The sequence below is a fragment of the Schistocerca americana genome, chromosome 1 (genome assembly GCF_021461395.2).
Source record: "Schistocerca americana isolate TAMUIC-IGC-003095 chromosome 1, iqSchAmer2.1, whole genome shotgun sequence".
Classification (NCBI taxonomy): Eukaryota; Metazoa; Arthropoda; class Insecta; order Orthoptera; family Acrididae; genus Schistocerca; species Schistocerca americana.
This window is the reverse complement of record NC_060119.1, coordinates 568,260,573-568,278,517: the sequence shown is the minus strand read 5'-3', so window position 1 is coordinate 568,278,517 and position 17,945 is coordinate 568,260,573. Positions and strand designations below refer to the sequence as shown.

Genomic DNA, 17,945 nt, shown 5'->3' with positions numbered 1-17,945 from the left:
GTCTTGCTGTGCCTTCAACAAAGAATCGCAGAAATACTCCTTCAGAATTTTCCAACTTTTTTCTTCTTTTTTCTTCATGATGCAGCGCTTGGCAGTGGTGATGGTTCATCATGTGGAGCCACTGATGACCTCACAGAATTCTTTTCATTACCTTGTAAGATAGACAGATTGATAGGCGAAGAGTTTTGAGATAATGCCCTTTGACTCAGTGGTTCTATTTCCACTGATAAGGAGCTGCCACAGCATGACTTTACAATGCATTATCATCTGGTAGGGACACATTTCCGTCCCTCAGTGACACTCATATCTGTCTCCGTTTGCAAGTAAATGCGAACTATTCAGTGGCGGCAATGCCGCGATCGCTGGCAAGCTATTGTTGTAAATGCATGTAAATACGGTAGATTAAATAAATGAAATAAAAATAATTTCGCATGTATCATTATAATAAACGTAATTTTTCCTCACTGCTTGTGAAATGTGAGGTAACATCTTAAAATAAAAGACGTGTGAAGTCACACTTGTGATGAAAGCAGAAGGGAGACGTGTGATGCGTGTACTGCAGAAGCAGTAGTGCTGCTCCACAGGCTCGCGCCTGCGGTCAGCTCGCGCCGGCAATATTAAACACTCGGGATGTCGCCGGCTCGGCTCCGGGAGGCTCACGCCGTGTCGGCGCGGCCCGGCCGCCAGTGTGAACACCGCAATTCAAAACCATGTGTTTGATATCGAAGCGGGCGGCGGCCCGGCCAGGCTCGGCTCGGCCCGGCCGGCAGTGTGAACGCGGCCTTAGGGTGTAGCAGAATCTGGCGCGCCGCGCCCTTGTTTCGCCTACGAGCTCTGCTTTCGAGACATCTCCTAGTGCACCCAGTGCGGTGGATCCGCCCTCACAGCGGTGTGTGTGGCGGATGGTTATGGGTTCGTGTCGCTCGAGGCGGAGGGCCAATTTGGAAACTGGCCGCCGGGCCTCGCCCATTCACCCTCTGAGTGGACAGGTGGCCGCTCCTTCAGCAGGGTCCGACCGCGAGAACGGAAACGACACAAGGTTTTGCGCTATCCCCATAACGTCGTCCCAGCTCTTAATCAATCGACCCGTGAAAAGCAGAAGTTGAAAGCCAGTAGGAAAATCCTATCTTTCACGCACTTGCAGATTTGTATTCGTTTTCCTACCAAAGTTGTTTTTGGCGCATTGAAGATTTATCACAAACATATTACCCTTGGCATGGTTTCTTTTAAATAGATATTAGTTAACGACGCATGGACAGAAAAATTCATCAGGCGATTCCAACATGAACATTATGCTCAACGTTCAGTGTGTCCGTGTGGTTAAAGGCATCGTATTAGCGTGTGGATGGTCACAGATTAGTCGCTCGTGGTATGCAGTTGTTTTATCTCTGCGTTTGTAACGGATTGTGAGACCAGCAATAATATTTGTATTTTTACTTGTCGCAAATATTTGTTGGTCTTTGTCGATAATGTCGCGATTTCCGTGGGTGTGGTTAGGCACGAACCTAAGACTACAGCTTAAATTGCTGTGAGTTAACACGCAGCAACGACTTTTTGAGAGGAAAGTGCCTAAAAGCAGACCTCCATTTCTTTTTTATTGAAAAATCGAAAAGAGCAAAAATTATGTTTTAAAGCATGTAATATTTACTTTATAATGTTATGCACCATTTACAATGTATTAGTAGGAAATGAACGAAAAGTTATTATGAAAAACATTTTAAAAACTTAGCAATTACCTAGTTCCAAAAATAGCTGCCAAAATCGGATCCAAAGTACAAATAATTAGAATAGCACTAAACAAAATTAGACGACGTATAACGTCTACCAGAAAGTTAAAGAATTGCTCTGTATTTTCTTATCTGAACCAGAGACCTGCTAAAGGCTATTCCTGTAGGATTTATTTCTGACAGTTTAGTTTTGTCATTTAAGAACTACCTACATTTTCCCAGCAGTTTCGTCTTTGATAGGGGGTGTTCAGCATTATTTCTCTCTGCCAGTTCTATAGCCGTTCTTCACGAGTCATTATGTGTAAGCGTGAAGAAAGATGCTTCCATAGCAAGGATCCGCAGCTCGTGGTCTAGTGGCTAGCGTTGCTACGTTTGGTTCGATTCCCGGCCGGGTTGGGGATTTTCTCTCCCTGGGGACTGGGTGATTGTGTTGTGCTCATCATTCCATATTCATTCGTGAAAGTGGCTCGATTGGATTGTGTATAGATTTGGATTTGTACGGGCGCTAGTGAATGCGCAGTTGAGCGCCCCACAAATAATAATAATAATAATAATAATAATAATTCCCGTGGAGGCCCGGGAAAAGAATAGGCCTCCGGTATGTTCTGCCAGTAGTAAAAGGCGACGAAAAGAACAAACCACTAGTAGGGCTAACCCCCCCTTTTAGTGTGATCAGTTGGTTCAGGACAGAACTAAAGAAGCCTCGGACAAGCGCCGTCATGGTCGGGGACGACGCTTCAACCCTATGCCCGCCCACAATGGTAATGACACTGCTAGCCAACTGGAAAATGATTCAAATCCAAATAGAGGTGTTTTGCAGGATATGCTTCCTGCAACCACCCTAGAAGGAAAACAAAGACAGAGGATGAGATGGTCAGATGAAGTTAATCGACACCTCATGTTCTGTTATTACCAAGCAACAAACGTAGGAACCAACACAACTGGATACAGATCACAAGTATACACAACATTTATTACCAGATACCCAGAATTAAAATTTTTAACAGAACAACGACTAGCTGATCAGATCCGTGTAATAATCAAAAATAACAGGATACCCCAGTCAGAATTAGAAAACATCAAACAACAAGTACAACAAATACTGGAACAAAATAATGTGCAATCAGAAGAAGAAGAAAATACAGGAATGGACTCAAACATCCCAGAACAAACAAACAAAGAACAACGCGCATCAATTAAACAGTCAGAGGAAAACGAAATCTTAAGACAGCCACCAGAACAAGCACAAATAGAGCACGAAGTGACACACATGTTAGATATAGAAGAAAAATTTCAGCTGACATATATAGAATACAAAGACACAAATACAGACTTTAGACCATTCTTGCATAGACCGCCAAATAACCCACAAGTCGAAACAACAATAAAAACTATCAACACAATCATACGCAACAAAATAAATGAAAACACAACTATGGAAGAGTTACAACTACTGGTTTATATAGGAGCACTCACTACACTAAATATACACACTAGGCAGAGATCAGAACCAACCAACACACAGAAGAACCCCACAAAACCAGCATGGCAACACAGGCTACAGATCAGAATAGAAAAACTGAGAAAAGACGTCGGACCGCTAACACAATTTATATGAAATGAAATGTCAGAAAAAAAAAAACGAAAAAGGTTAGGTAAAATCTCGCAACAAGAAGTGATAGAGCAATTAGATGAAAAGAAGCAGAAATTACAAGCATTGGCCAAACGACTTAGAAGATACAAAAAAAGTGAAAATAGAAGGAAACAAAACCAAACATTCAACACAAACCAAAAGAAATTTTATCAGACAATAGATAACACACACATTAAAATAGACAATCCACCAAACATAACCAGCATGGAACACTTCTGGAGCAACATATGGTCAAACCCGGTACAGCGTAACAGGCATGCACGGTGGATACAAGCAGAAACAGAAACAGACGCATACAAGATTATTCCACAAATGCCTGAAGTGATAATTTTGCAACAAGAAGTCACCCGAGCAATTAATTCTACCCACAATTGGAAAGCCCCTGTAAATGATAAAATAGCAAATTTATGGCTAAAGAAGTTCACCTCAACACATTCACATCTAACTAAATTATTTAACTGTTACATTGCAGACCCATACACATTCCCCGATACACTTACACAAGGAATAACTTACCTGAAACCTAAAGATCAAGCAGACACAGGAAACCCAGCAAAATATCGCCCCATAACATGCCTACCAACAATATACAAAATATTAACTTCAGTCATTACACAGAAATTAATGACACATACAACACAGAACAAAATTATAAATGAAGAACAAAAAGGCTGTTGCAAAGGAGCACGGGGATGTAAAGAGCAACTGATAATAGATGCAGAGGTGACGTATCAAGCTAAAACTAAACGAAGGTCGGTACACTATGCATACATTGATTACCGAAAAGCTTTTGATGGTGTACCCCACTCATGGTTACTACAAATATTGGAAATATTCAATGTAGATCCTAAATTGATACAGTTCCTAAACATAGTAATGAAAAATTGGAAAACCACACTTAATACCCAAACAAATTCAAGTAATATTACATCACAACCCATACAGATTAAGCGTGGAATATACCAAGGAGACTCATTAAGTCCTTTCTGGTTGTGCCTTGATCTGAACCCACTATCCAACATGCTAAATAATACAAATTATGGACACAATATTACTGGAACATACCCACACAAAATCACACATTTGCTCTACATGGATGATCTAAAACTACTGGCAGCAACAAATCAACAACTCAACCAATTACTAAACATAACAGAAGTATTCAGCAATGATATAAATATGGCTTTTGGAACAGACAAATGTAAGAAAAATAGCATAGTCAAGGGAAAACACACTAAACAAGAAGATTACACATTGGATAACCACAGTGACTGCATAGAAGCGATGGAAAAAACAGATGCCTATAAATATCTAGAATACAGACAAAAAATAGGATTAGATAATACAAATATTAAAAAAGAACTAAAAGAAAAAATATAGACAAAGACTAACAAAAATACTGAAAACAGAATTTACAGCAAGAAACAAGGCAAAAGCTATAAATACCTATGCTATACCAATATTGACCTACTCATTTGGAGTTGTGAAATGGAGTAACACAGACCTAGAAGCACTCAATACACTTACACGATCTCAATGCGACAAATATAGAGTACATCACATACATTCAGCCCCCCTGCGGGTCCGGGGGTTAGAATGGGCCCGAGGTATTCCTGCCTGTCGTAAGAGGCGACTAAAAGGAGTCCATCCCCCTCAAGGGGGTAGTTAGCGCCTGCGTCCGGAGACGGACGGTTCCCCGACCTATATTTGTGGACTTTTTGGTTTTTCACTTCTCGTTTCTTCCTTCCCTTGGTTGGTTCCTTTCTTTGTTCTTCTCCATCTCACTGTCTTCCTTACTCTTTCCCTTGCCTTCTTCTCCTTGCCTTCTTCTCCTTGCCTTCTCTGGTCTCCGACTCGGCGTTTGAGACAGTCTTTTCTCTCTCTCCCTCTCTCCTTTTTCCTCTTCTTCCTTCCTCCCTGTGCGCGCCTGAAGGCAGACCCACGCGTTCGCACGCGTAGCCGGTGAAGGGGTAACGCGTAATTGCCCGCCCTGGGTAGACATGTAAGGCACGCACGTACCCCCTGGTAAAGGCCAGGCCCAGGGAGGGGTGATTGCCTGAGCTGATACCTTCTGACCATGCCGATTGGTCCCTCCGTCTGTTTCTCGGGAGGTGTGACCTGAGGTGTAAACATTCACCTAAGGCGGGAGTGCCCTCTGAGAGGGTCCCCACAAGGAAGGAGCGCGCCATCGGAGACGCTGGCAATCGTGGGGGATTCCTCCGGAATGGATTTCACTCCATCTCTCTCGACTTCTGCCCACAAACGGAAACTTGACCAGCCACCAGTGACAAAAGTACTACCGCCTGCCCCACAGTTCCTCGTCGTTTCTCGATCTGAGGACGGAAAGGATTTTTCCTCTGTCAACCCTTTCGTTATCCAGAAGGGCGTAGATGCCATATCCGGATCTGTCAAGTCGTGTACCAGGTTGCGTAATGGTACCTTGTTACTAGAAACTGAGAGCGCCTTTCAGGCACAGAAACTGCTTCGAGCCACACTCCTGTACACGTTCCCTGTTCGGGTGGAGGCTCACCGAACTTTGAATTCGTCTCGTGGTGTGGTCTATACTAGATCCCTCGACGGATTGACTGACGAGGAGATTCAGTCTTTCCTCGCTGAGCAGGGCGTGACGGCTGTCCATAGGGTCATGAAAAAGGTCAACAATGACCTTGTACCGACCCGGACACTTTTCTTGATCTTAGATAGTGTTAAGCTGCCATCGCGCATCAAAGCGGGCTACGAGGTTATTTCTGTTCGCCCCTATGTCCCGACACCTACGCGCTGCTACCAGTGTCAGCGTTTTAATCACATTCGCCAGTCTTGTTCCAATGCGGCTAAATATGTCACTTGTGGCAGGGATGCCCATGAGGGTGACTGTCCACCTCCGTCTCCTCGTTGTGTGAACTGTCAGGGTGACCATGCAGCGGCCTCCCGCGACTGTCCCGTCTATAAGGAAGAACGCTGTATCCAAGAAATTCGGGTCAAAGAGAAAGTGTCCACCTCGGCTGCTCGCAAGCTATTAGCTAGTAGGAAACCCACGCTGCTCACCGCGGGGAAATACAGTACTGTCCTCGCCTCTCCTCGGACTACCAGGGAGGTGGCGACGCAGACATGCGATCTGACCTTCAGCACCACGGTCGTCCGTTCGGCCAGTGCTAAGATCGCGCGGTTGACATCTCCTCTTCCTCCCATCACCCCACAGACACAAGCCCCTTCATCAGCTTCTGCTAAGACGAAGACCCAGAAGTCAGATGCACGGGCCTTCAAGACGGAACCGTCCCGTGCAGACTTCCTACGTACCTCGACCTCCCAGCCATCGACCATCGACCAAACGACCTTCCAAGAAGGCTCATAGGAAGCACAGTTCTCCTTCTCCGCCACGGCGCATTTCTTCTCCTGCGCCACCCAGCGGTTGCCGCCCCAGGCCGTCATCCGTTTCGCCTGGCCGCACCGCTGGTAGCCGAACATCTGGCCGTTCACCGGCGGATGAAGCTCCCCCTCCCGGCCATCTTACCAAGACGGCCGATGAACCTATAGAACCAATGGACGATGACTGTCCGCCTACTGATAGCGGTGGCAGTGCTCGCTCGAAGCCAGGCCCTCAGCGGCCTTCGAGGTGACCCCTTCTTTCATCTTCCTTTTCTTCTTACGATGGCACTTATTCACTGGAATATTCGCAGCATTCGCTCCAACCGAGAGGACTTGACGTTGCTGCTCCGCTTGCACCGTCCGCTCGTCGTAGCCCTCCAGAAAACGAAGCTACGCCCATGCGATAAAATTGCCTTGGCACACTACACCTCTGTGCGTTTTGACCTACCCCCTGTGGTAGGTATTCCGGCTCATGGAGGGGTTATGTTGCTGGTCCGGGATGATATTTACTACGATCCCATCACGTTGCACACCGGCCTGCAGGCAGTTGCCATCCGAATTACTCTCCCCATTTTTACATTATCCATTTGTACCGTTTACACTCCATCGTCGTCTGCCGTTACCAGGGCAGACATGATTCAACTTATTGCTCAGCTACCTGCACCATTTTTGTTAACTGGAGACTTCAATGCCCACCATCCCTTTTCGGGCTCTCCAGCATCCTGCCCGAGGGGCTCCCTGTTAGCAGACCTTTTCAACCAGCTCAATCTTGTCTGCCTCAATACTGGCGCCCCTACTTTTCTTTCGGACACATCTCACACCAACTTGCCCGCCGGTTTGAGTGGTATGCACTTTCTGATACATGTTCGAGCGACCACTTCCCGTGTGTTATCCATCTCCTGCAGCATACCCCCTCCTCGTGCTCATCTAGTTGGACCATCTCCAAGGCAGACTGGGGGCTCTTCTCTTCCAGGGCGACCTTTCAGGATCAAACCTTCACAAGCTGCGATCGTCAGGTCGCACACCTCACGGAAGTCATTCTCACTGCTGCTGAATATTCCATCCCTCACCCTACTTCTTCTCCACGTCGCGTACCGGTCCCCTGGTGGACCGCAGCATGTAGAGACGCTTTACGTGCTCGTCGACGTGCTTTACGCACCTTTAAACGCCACCCTACAGTGGCGAATTGTATCCATTATAAACGATTACGTGCACAGTGTCGTCGTATTATTAAAGAAAGCAAGAAAGCCAGCTGGGCTGCTTTCACAAGCACCTTCAACCGTTTTTACTCCTTCTTCTGTTGTCTGGGGTAGCCTGCGCCGTCTATCTGGCACTAAGGTCCACTCACCAGTTTCTGGCTTGACGGTCGCGAATGACGTCCTTGTGGCCCCTGAGGATGTCTCCAATGCCTTCGAGATGTAGGTACTAGAAATTTTAGAACGTGGTAATATTTGCTAAATGTGGCACTCTAGTCCTTTTTTTCCTTTGTGTTTCCTAGCCAAATAAAAAGTGTAGGAGACTTGATGAGGCATATAATCATAGTCGTTATTTATTACAGTGGCAGAGCAATTAGCAATAAAAGATGTACCAATCTGAATGTGTAGCAAAACTCTTTTGGAAGCAGCTTCAGACTGGTGGATTTGACGTTCTGTTCCTCCACGACTTATCACAGCATTGGAAAACACTTCCAGCAGGTCTAGAGTGAGTTTTTATGTCAGTACGAAAGTCCTTCGTGCCGCAGATCTGCTTTGACAGCGTCATACAGAACTAAAGATGAAGTTCCCTCAGGAGATGCTTTTAGCGCAAACTGGCAATATTGTATTTGCTTTAAATGCAGCCATCACTAAGTGGCAAAAGTCATAAAATATAAACGGTTATTTTGCACAAAATCCGGACCTTATGGTTATAAAATGGATTTCATTTCTTATAGAAGCATAACAAAACATTTCACACGTTTTATTGAGGAATCGTCAGAAAAGTAATGTTGTTGCCGAATTGATATTTTGTGTACTATTACTACTACTACTAGTACTACTACTGTGGCAACAGTGGGCTAAAGGACTCACAGTGCAACGAAAACAGGTATTCACTGAAGAACTGTAATTTTGTTTCTTTTAACAGAACTGTCACTACGTTTCACCTGGCTACAAGTAAAAACGATAATCACCGCATTAATATTAGGAACTTCGGAGAAATCAGGTTAACTGCACTACTACTTATATAATAACAATAAAGCAAATTGGCTTTTTTGTTAAAATCAATACTTGATTTTAGCTGTAAATGAGAAAAACTTTTACTGTTAACTCCATACCCCGTGCGTTTACAGGAAGTCAGCGTCCTGCCCCGAGTCACGTGAGTTCGATGTTGGTTTCAGTCGAGGCCCGCGACAAAGACAGGCCGTGGCGGGTACGTCACAGCGGGTGATCCTGCAGGTCTTGTCACAAGTTCGTTGCCAGACCCGTATATCTCGTTGACCCCGGTTTTAGTGCAGTGACGTCACGCGCAGTCTGTGTTATCTATCGTCTGTGGTGCTGAGTGTGAATTACTAGTTTCGGACTATAGCGGCGTCTGCTAACATGGGATTTTATAACTTGTTCTGTCGATCTCACTCCTATTACAGAAAATGATTTTGTGCTTTCGTGTCTTATTAATCTTTATTATGTTGTTAGCTCGGTTTTGTGGTGCATCGAAAAGTTGCAAAAGGTCCTGGTATTTTTTCCTACTAGTGTTCTCCTACAACAGACAGGAAAGATCTGAAAGCAAAATGTTTCTACGTTTTGCAGAAAAAACCTACATTATGGACAAGTAAGATTGTAAATAGATAAACGACGTATATAGATAAACGCGTTTTAATGAAAATTATTTCATTGGCGAAAAACTCAATTATTGGACGAGAAAAATAATTTTCGTTGTTATTTGGCACTTCCCGAGAAAACAGGATAAAAAGGATGAAGCAAAAAGTCGCTATTTACTGCGCTGTAAATATTTTCTGATGTATTTGCAAGTACATATTTTCTGGAGCAAATGTATACCTTCTGAAACATCGATGACACTATTCCTATTCTTTCAGTTCTCAGGAGTGTAAACAATTCAGCACATATCCTTTGACAAGAATTTCCACTATGAATTCTGCTTTGCTCGCTAATAAATTCTACTCGCATTGCACGTTCCTTCAGTTTGTTACTGCATTTTGATCCATAAATAGCGTAGTCCCTCATAACCTCATTTTCACCACTCAGATGCCAAACTGCAAAGTAGACAGCTCTTTCAACATCGGTAATTTTGGCACTGACGTGTAAACGAAAATGACCACTCCAAACAGAGAAGACTCAGTACGGGAGTAAAACGCCAGAGGCACTGCAATAGAAACACTTGTCTGAAGTAGTCAGTTGCGACAAGAAAGTCAACCGTGGGCCGGGGCTTAAAACCGACAATCAGCGGATCACAAGCGAACACTTGAGAATGCGACCCCCGAGCGCCCTAACACCACGTGCCAAGCGTTTACACCAGAGAGAATATTCATTCACTGTTGTGCTTTAGCTTGTGTTCGCTTCACTGTAGAGGGGACCTTAGGGGCAAACCTGTGTAGAGGTGATAGTGTGCCCTCTGGCAGAACGGCCAAAACTGCGCCCCTTCTTCCCTCTGGAAAGCTGCCTTGCTACAGTTTCTTGTGCGCAGATTTACCAAATTCCATAATTTTGTAACTAGGTATAATAAAAATAAAGTATTGTTGAAAAATTACAAAATGATCCAAATTCATGAGACATACAGCATACTATAAATTAAATTGTATCATTGTTGTAAGTAAACTACATTTTGTACAAACTTCCTAAGGGAATTGAAAGTGAAACAAAATCTAGATGTTAATGTTTATGGCATCTACAATACTTTGGTCTTCGATTCTTTAGCATGTTTTAGTTTCATTCGTGCTAGAGCAACTTCAAAATTCCTAATATGTGAATAAGCCGTACTGCCAGTGGTCACACTTTGTAAGCCAATCAACTGAAGGCGGACGTCGCGCAGGGGCCCCTCACACGTTCGATATTTATTGCGCAGTACTGAGTATTGTAATTCTGACCGCCTGAGAGCGGTATTGACGTTTTACGAAATATTTTGAAGGAGACTGCAGAGCTTTAAAAATACCGAAGCTCGCTTAATATATTGTACCGTGTGTGATACGATACAACACAAGGCCCTTCCTACCGAGACTTCGTCATTTGCGGACATACAAACAACTGGGACAGCGACCTCAAATATGAATATATCATGAAAGACAGCTGAATCAAAAATGGCTCTGAGCACTATGAGACTTAACTACTGAGGTCATCAGTCCCCTAGAACTTACAACTACTTAAACCTAACTAACCTAAGGACATCACACACATCCACGCCCGAGGCAGGATTCGAACCTGCGACCGTAGCGGTCACGCGGTTCCAAACTGACGCGCTTAGAACCGCACGGCCACACCGGCCGGCACAGCTGAATCATCTGTTGAAGTACGTTGAGGGGAGTAGTTTGATTACATTCTTAATACTTATTGCGTAATTAGTTGTGGAAGCACCCAACAAAAATGTTAAAATGCAACTGTTTATCTGTTGGTTTCAGTGTCTTGAACAGATCTACCAACTGACTCCCTGCGATAATTTCTTACTCTACTCAGGTATATATAAGAAGATAGCTTCCAGCACTATTATATGAAGAGTAGCCTTTCTGTGTACACAAGGGGAACGAAGTTATCCAATTCGTTGAAAGATTCTCATTCAGCCGTAAAAAAAAAAAAAAAAAATGCGGTAGAACGCATTCCAAGCCATTTTTTCATTCATCGCGTCATCCTCTAGCTTTTCTTTTTGCAGCACGTAGCAATTGCAATAGCAGTAGCGAACGCAGACACGTTCACTGCGAAGGCAAGAGTTTTAAATGGCTCGTCCCGCTCGTTAAATATTGCGGAATAATATTCTGCCGTTCTTGGTCTCTCTAATTTTCGCGCAAAATACTTACACAATATTATTGCTCAGTAAATATCGAGTGTGGGACGGTCTCGTGAACAATCCGTGCGCGGCAAACCTGTGCATCTTCACATGTGGCAACCGCGCTCAATCGATACGCGACTTCTCTCAACACCACCTGTTCCAGGTGGTGTCGCTGAACTCCGCGACGGGCGTTCGCTCATAATCGCCGGTTACTCAGTGCGAGCGAGATCGCCATGAATGCGACAAGTGCAGCGGCTGCCTTCTTACTGATTTATGACGTCGAAAACAATAGGAAATTCGACAAATGAACGCAGTAAATTGCAAACTAATCCAGTCACAAAGATGATGATCTTGTGTAATTTAAAATGATCCTGTCAAGAGTTTCACATGATTTCGAAGAAAAATAACTTTCTTTGCAAAGTGTCTTCCGAAGTACATTAGAACAACACAGGTACTGAAGTTTAGTATTTCATGCCTAATAACTGGTTAAAATGGTGCAAATGGCTCTGAGCACTATGGGACTTAACATCTGAGGTCATCAGTCCCCTAGAACTTAGAACTACTTAAACCTAACTAACCTAAGGACATCACACACATCCATACCCGAGACAGGATTCGAACCTGCGACCGTGGCGGTCGCGCTGTTCCAGACTGAAGCGCCTAGAACCGCTCGGCCACATCGCCCGGCCCTAAAAACTGGGGCCGGCCGGAGTGGCCACGCGACCTCTACGGTCGCAGGTTCGAATCCTGCGTGATGTCCTTAGGTTAGTTATGTTTAAGTAGTACTAAGTTCTCGGGGATTGGTGACCTCAGAAGTTAAGTCCCATAGTGCTCAGAGCCATTTGAACCATTTTTTAAATAACTGGACTTCAATCATACGCCTCTTCCGGTAAGGGGCTCACAGTAGCTGTGCGAATATGGATTGTAGACGAAAGTGGTGACATGTGGATGCTTGAGTCAGGCCGGGGAGCGTGCTCCAGTTGCCGAACGTTTGCGTCAAACGGAAGGTCCAGTTTGTAGTCCCGGCACAGATTTTCTTTGTCATCAGTGCATAGTGCCGCCAAAGTTTAGCCGTACTCACAAATGCGAATGATTCTCGTATTTCATGCGGCTGTCGATCGCTGCGGTTTCTGTTCCTTCAGAAACGCGTGCATGTGTTGGACATTGCAAAGTACTAGGGTGAGTCAAATGAAAACCTTAAATTTGTAATAACAAATCGAAATTTGGCGCCGTTATCCTGCAAGTTGGTAAGCGTGCTACAAACAGCGTGCAGAATGGCCTGTGGGTGGCAGCATAGTGCAGATGCACACATACCATCGCAGTATCAGTGTGAAGATGGCCGCCCCACTTGCGACTTGCACCAGGGAAGAACAGCGTTTTGTTGTTCGGTTTTTGCGTAGTGAAGGTGTGAAACCTATTGAAATTCATCGACGAATGAAGGTTCAGTACGGTGATGCATGTTTGTCACAGTATCAAGTCTACGAATGGCGTAGCAAGTTCGCATTAATATTAGGAACTTCGGAGAAATGACGTTAACTGCAATACTACTTATGTGATAGCAATAAAGCAATTTTTTTCTTTTTGTTAAAAATCAATGCGTCTTCAATGGAAGATGCTCCTCGTCCAGGTCGGAAACGAGTTGTGGCTCCACAGAACATTGCAGCAGTTGAAGCCATAGTGAAGGAAAACCGCGGAGTGACACTGAATGACACTGCAGCATGTTTACAGATTAGTCATGGGTCAGCACACCACATTTTGCATTATGTGCTCCAGTTTCGCAAAGTGTCTGCAACATGGGTGCCACGGCAGCTGACTCCTGAAATGACAGAACGACGTGTTGATGCTTGTGAAGAACTTCTTCGGCGCTTTGAACGAGAAGCTGATGGCTTCCTTGCAAGAATCGTTACTGGGGACGAAACCTGGATTCACTTCCACCAACCGGAAACGAAGAGAGCGAGCAAGGAATGGCGCCATTCCTCATCACCAAAACCAAAGAGGTTTCGAACAGAACCATCAGCAGGGAAGGTTATGCTGACTCTCTTTTGGGATGAAAAAGACGTCATTTTGGAGCATTACATGCCTAGAGGGACCATCATCACAGATCTCCTAAAAAATCATGTGCACCCTTTAAATCAAATCAAAGTGACGTGGATTGCTGTCAGCAGGTATCCTTTTCCAACATGAACATGCAAGGCCCCACATTACCCGCACAACAGTTGCAACAATCACAGACCTGCATTTTGAGTGTCTTCCTCATCCACCATACTCACCAGACCTTGACCCAAGTGATTTCCATATGTTTAGACCACTCAAAGACGCAATGGAAGGAAAGAATTTCCGTTCTGATGAAGATGTACGCCACGCGGTGCATGAGTGGCTGCGCGGACCACCAAACGAATTCTTTTCTAAAGGAATTTATGCACTTTGTAAGCGCTGGAGGACTTGCATTAAGCGTGGGGGATATTATGTTGAAAAGTGAACAACTTTGTACCACTTCTGCACAATAAATAATATTTAAAAAAATATTTAAGGTTTTCATATGACTCACCCTCCTGAATCAGAGCAACAAAGACACTGCAGTTTAGCAAATAAATGTCATACACTGAAATATTTCAATCTTTTATGAAAAATCTAGCATTACTTATATTCTGCATGTAAGAGATAGACGATGAAAACGTGCAAGGATCTGATGCAAGCATTGGACGTTAAAGTTCGATCAGACAGAGCTCACGGAGACGGGGGCAGCACACGGAAAATAGTCCAGTCGTTGTTGTAATGCGGAAACGGAGCGATGTATCCGACGTCCAGAAGGGCATGATCATTGGCTTTCGGGTCAAAGGTGAGATTATATTAGAAACGGTTAAGTTTGTAAACTGTTTGCGTGGTGCCATTGTTAAACTATACCGTGCAACAACGCGCTGTCCAAAACTGGCGTCGAGGCAATTGTGGTGCACTGTGGACCATAGATGACAGGGGTGGACGACGGCTGCAGAGATGCGTAAGGGCGAACAGACGTGCAACCGTTGAGCAACTGACCATCCAGGTGAACAAAGAGCGAACGTTGCTGCGTGTAGTCCTCCGCAGCCGGCACGTGGTTCATGCACACGTGCCGACTGCTGTTCATCGGCAACGGATGTTGTAATTTGCAACTGGACGCCCACTGAGAGGCGGCAGGTGGACTTTTCAGATGAATCGAGGTTTATGCACCGTCGCACAGATGGCCGTTGGCGTGTACGGCGTGAAACTTCTGAAAGCAAATGTCCTGTAACCAGGAGGAAGCGTTATGATTCTGGAAGGCATAGTGGATCAACACAAGTATGCATCTAACCCTACGCGCAGTTTGTTTTTCCTCGGCACGATGACACCTACCGGCGGGACAACGCAACGTGACACAATTTGCAGTGTACGTGCGTGGTCTGAAGAGTACAAGGATGAGTTTACTGTACCCCCCTGGCCACTAAACTCCCTGGATTTAAACTCAATCGAGAATCTGTGGCACCACCTCGATCGGGGTGTTCGCGCAATGGTTCCTCAACCGAGAAACCTAGCGCAGCCGGCCACAGCACTGGAGTCGGCATGGTTCCATATCCCAGTTTATACCTTCCAGGACCTCAGTGACTCTCTTCCTGCACGTCCCGCCCTGCGAATGGTGGTTCTTCAGGCTCTTGATAGGTGGTTATAAACGCTTGTACCTAAAATCTGAAAAGTTCGCGATCGATTAACTCCAAATTTTTACACGATACTCTAGTGATCATTCGGATGTACATCGGCTATGTATTTTTAAAATATATAATATATAAATTATATAAATGTATAAAATGTCGACTGGCAATGGCAAGGAAAGCGTTTCTGAAGAAGAGAAATTTGTTAACATCGAGTATAGATTTAAGTGTCAGGAAGTCGTTTCTGAAAGTATTTGTATGGAGTGTAGCCATGTATGGAAGTGAAACATGGACGATAAATAGTTTGGACAAGAAGATAATAGAAGCTTTCGAAATGTGGTGCTATAGAAGAATGCTGAAGATTAGATGGGTAGATCACAAAACTAATGAGGAAGTAATGAATAGGACTGGGGAGAAGAGGAGTTTGTGGCACAACTTGACTAGAAGAAGGGATCGGTTGGTAGGACATGTTCTGAGGCATCAAAGAATCACAAATTTAGCATTGGAGGGCAGCGTGGAGGGTAAAAATCGTAGAGGGTAAAAATCGTAGAGAGAAATGAATACACTAAGCAGATTCAGAAGGATGTAGGCTACAGTAGGTACTGGGAGATTAAGAAACTTGCACAGGATAGGGTAGCATGGAGAGCTGCATCAAACCAGTCTCAGGACTGAAGACCACAACAACAACAAATATATAAATATTTATGGACAAACGTAGGCTACAAATTTTATCATATGCAATGTATAATAGTGAAACGCTGTTAGCAAAAACCTCGAAGTTCTGGACCGACCTACTTCAAATTTTAAACGATAGTTTACTAAACATTCAGATTACAGAATCTGAATTGCAATAACAATAATCAAAGGTCAAGGTCAGTGAGAGGGGAGAAGAGGAGGTGGACGGAACAGTGTGAGGAAATGGACATAGAGAACAGAAACGAGTAGATGGACAGAGAAGAGAGAGGGGGTAGGAGATTATGGAGAGAGAAGGGGGAGGAGGTGGACACGGGGGGCAGGGGGTGGGAGATGAGGAAGAGGATATGGATAAGGAGACGGCGAGAAGGAGATGGACAGAGACAGGGGAAAGAAAGAGATTAGGCCGTATATTCAGTTCCCATACATACTAGAAATGAGTGCTTTCTTTCTTTTTCCATTTAACGAGACTGAGCCACGGCAACGATTGGCGGGGTAAGCCAGTTGCTTTCTACAGTTCATGATATAACGAGGTTCAGAAAATCACAAATATATGCTGTAGCGTATAAACCCACTTAATATCAAGTATGCAATTGTCTATTTTATTTATTGCGGTTTTCAGTCTGAATATTGGTTTGATGCAGCTCTCCACCGAGAGTATCCTGTGCAGGCCTGTTCATCTCTGCATAACCATTGCAACCAACATATATTTTAACCTGCTTATTGTTGTCAATTCTTGGTGTCCTATAATTTTTACGCCTCCACACTTCACGCCAATTACCACTCTGACCATTCTTTGAAGTCTCGTGATGTCTCCTATCAACTAATCCATTCTTTTAGTCATATTGTGCCATAAATTTATTTTCTCCTCAATGTCATTCAGTCATCTTCAGTAATTATTAAACCTTTTATCTGAGACATTATTCTGTTTCACCCCATTCAAAAAGTTCTGTTCTCCTTATGTCTGGACTGTTCATCGTCCCCGTTTCATTTCTGTACAAGGGTACACTCCAGACAAACACCTGCAGATAAGAATTTCTAACTCGTAAATTTGAAGCCAGTGCTAGCAAATTCCTCTCTTTCAGATACGCTCTTACCGATCGCAAAACAGATCTGCTACTTCTAGTGTCTCCCTTTCTAATCAGATTTCCTCAGCATCACTTGATATGATTCCACATTCCATTACCCTTGTTGTTTTAACTGATAATCTTATAACCTTTTATAAAGAAATTGTCCGTTTCGGTCAACTAACCTACTTAATCTTTTGCCATCTCTGGCAGAATTGCAGTGTCATCGGCAAACCTCAGTGTGTCCTCCTTATCCCTAAACTTCGATCCCTTTCCTAATTTATGTCGGATTTTCCCTACTACTAGTTCAGTGTACAGAAAGAGTAACTTCGCGAACAAGCTTGAACCCTGCCTGACTTTCATAGCCGTCGATTCTTACGTATACCTGCAGTTCGGTTTCTGTACAGGTTGTAGATAGCATTTTATCCCTGCTACCTTCAGAATTTCGAAGAGTGTATTCCAGTCAACATTCTCACAAAAGCGAAGACATACGAAAATGAACAATTGTCACGTTGTGTTTGTAAAGTGAATTTCCAAAGGGAAAATGTATCACAAAACGTGGAAACAGTTCTTATGCAGTTATTGCTAATGAACGTGTTCCTTCATTAGCTGTCTTTGTGACAAGGAAACAAATACAAGAAGTTATTTCTTTAATTGTTATCACTCTTCATATTTTTTATCATTTTGCTTAGAACATTTCGACGTTAAAGTACACAGTAACAGAATAAAGTGATTACTAGTTTTGTAGAGACCTTGGGTTTCACGCAGTCGAAACAAGTTAAGAAAAAAGTTGGCCTACATTCAT

At 44.0% G+C, this 17,945-nt stretch overlaps 1 protein-coding gene across 1 annotated transcript in view; it reads left to right on the top strand.

Moving 5' to 3' along the window:
* LOC124625027 (zinc finger protein 711) overlaps window positions 1–17,945 on the top strand; it is a 178,043-nt gene that overhangs the window by 83,094 nt on the left and 77,004 nt on the right. The window lies entirely within an intron of this gene.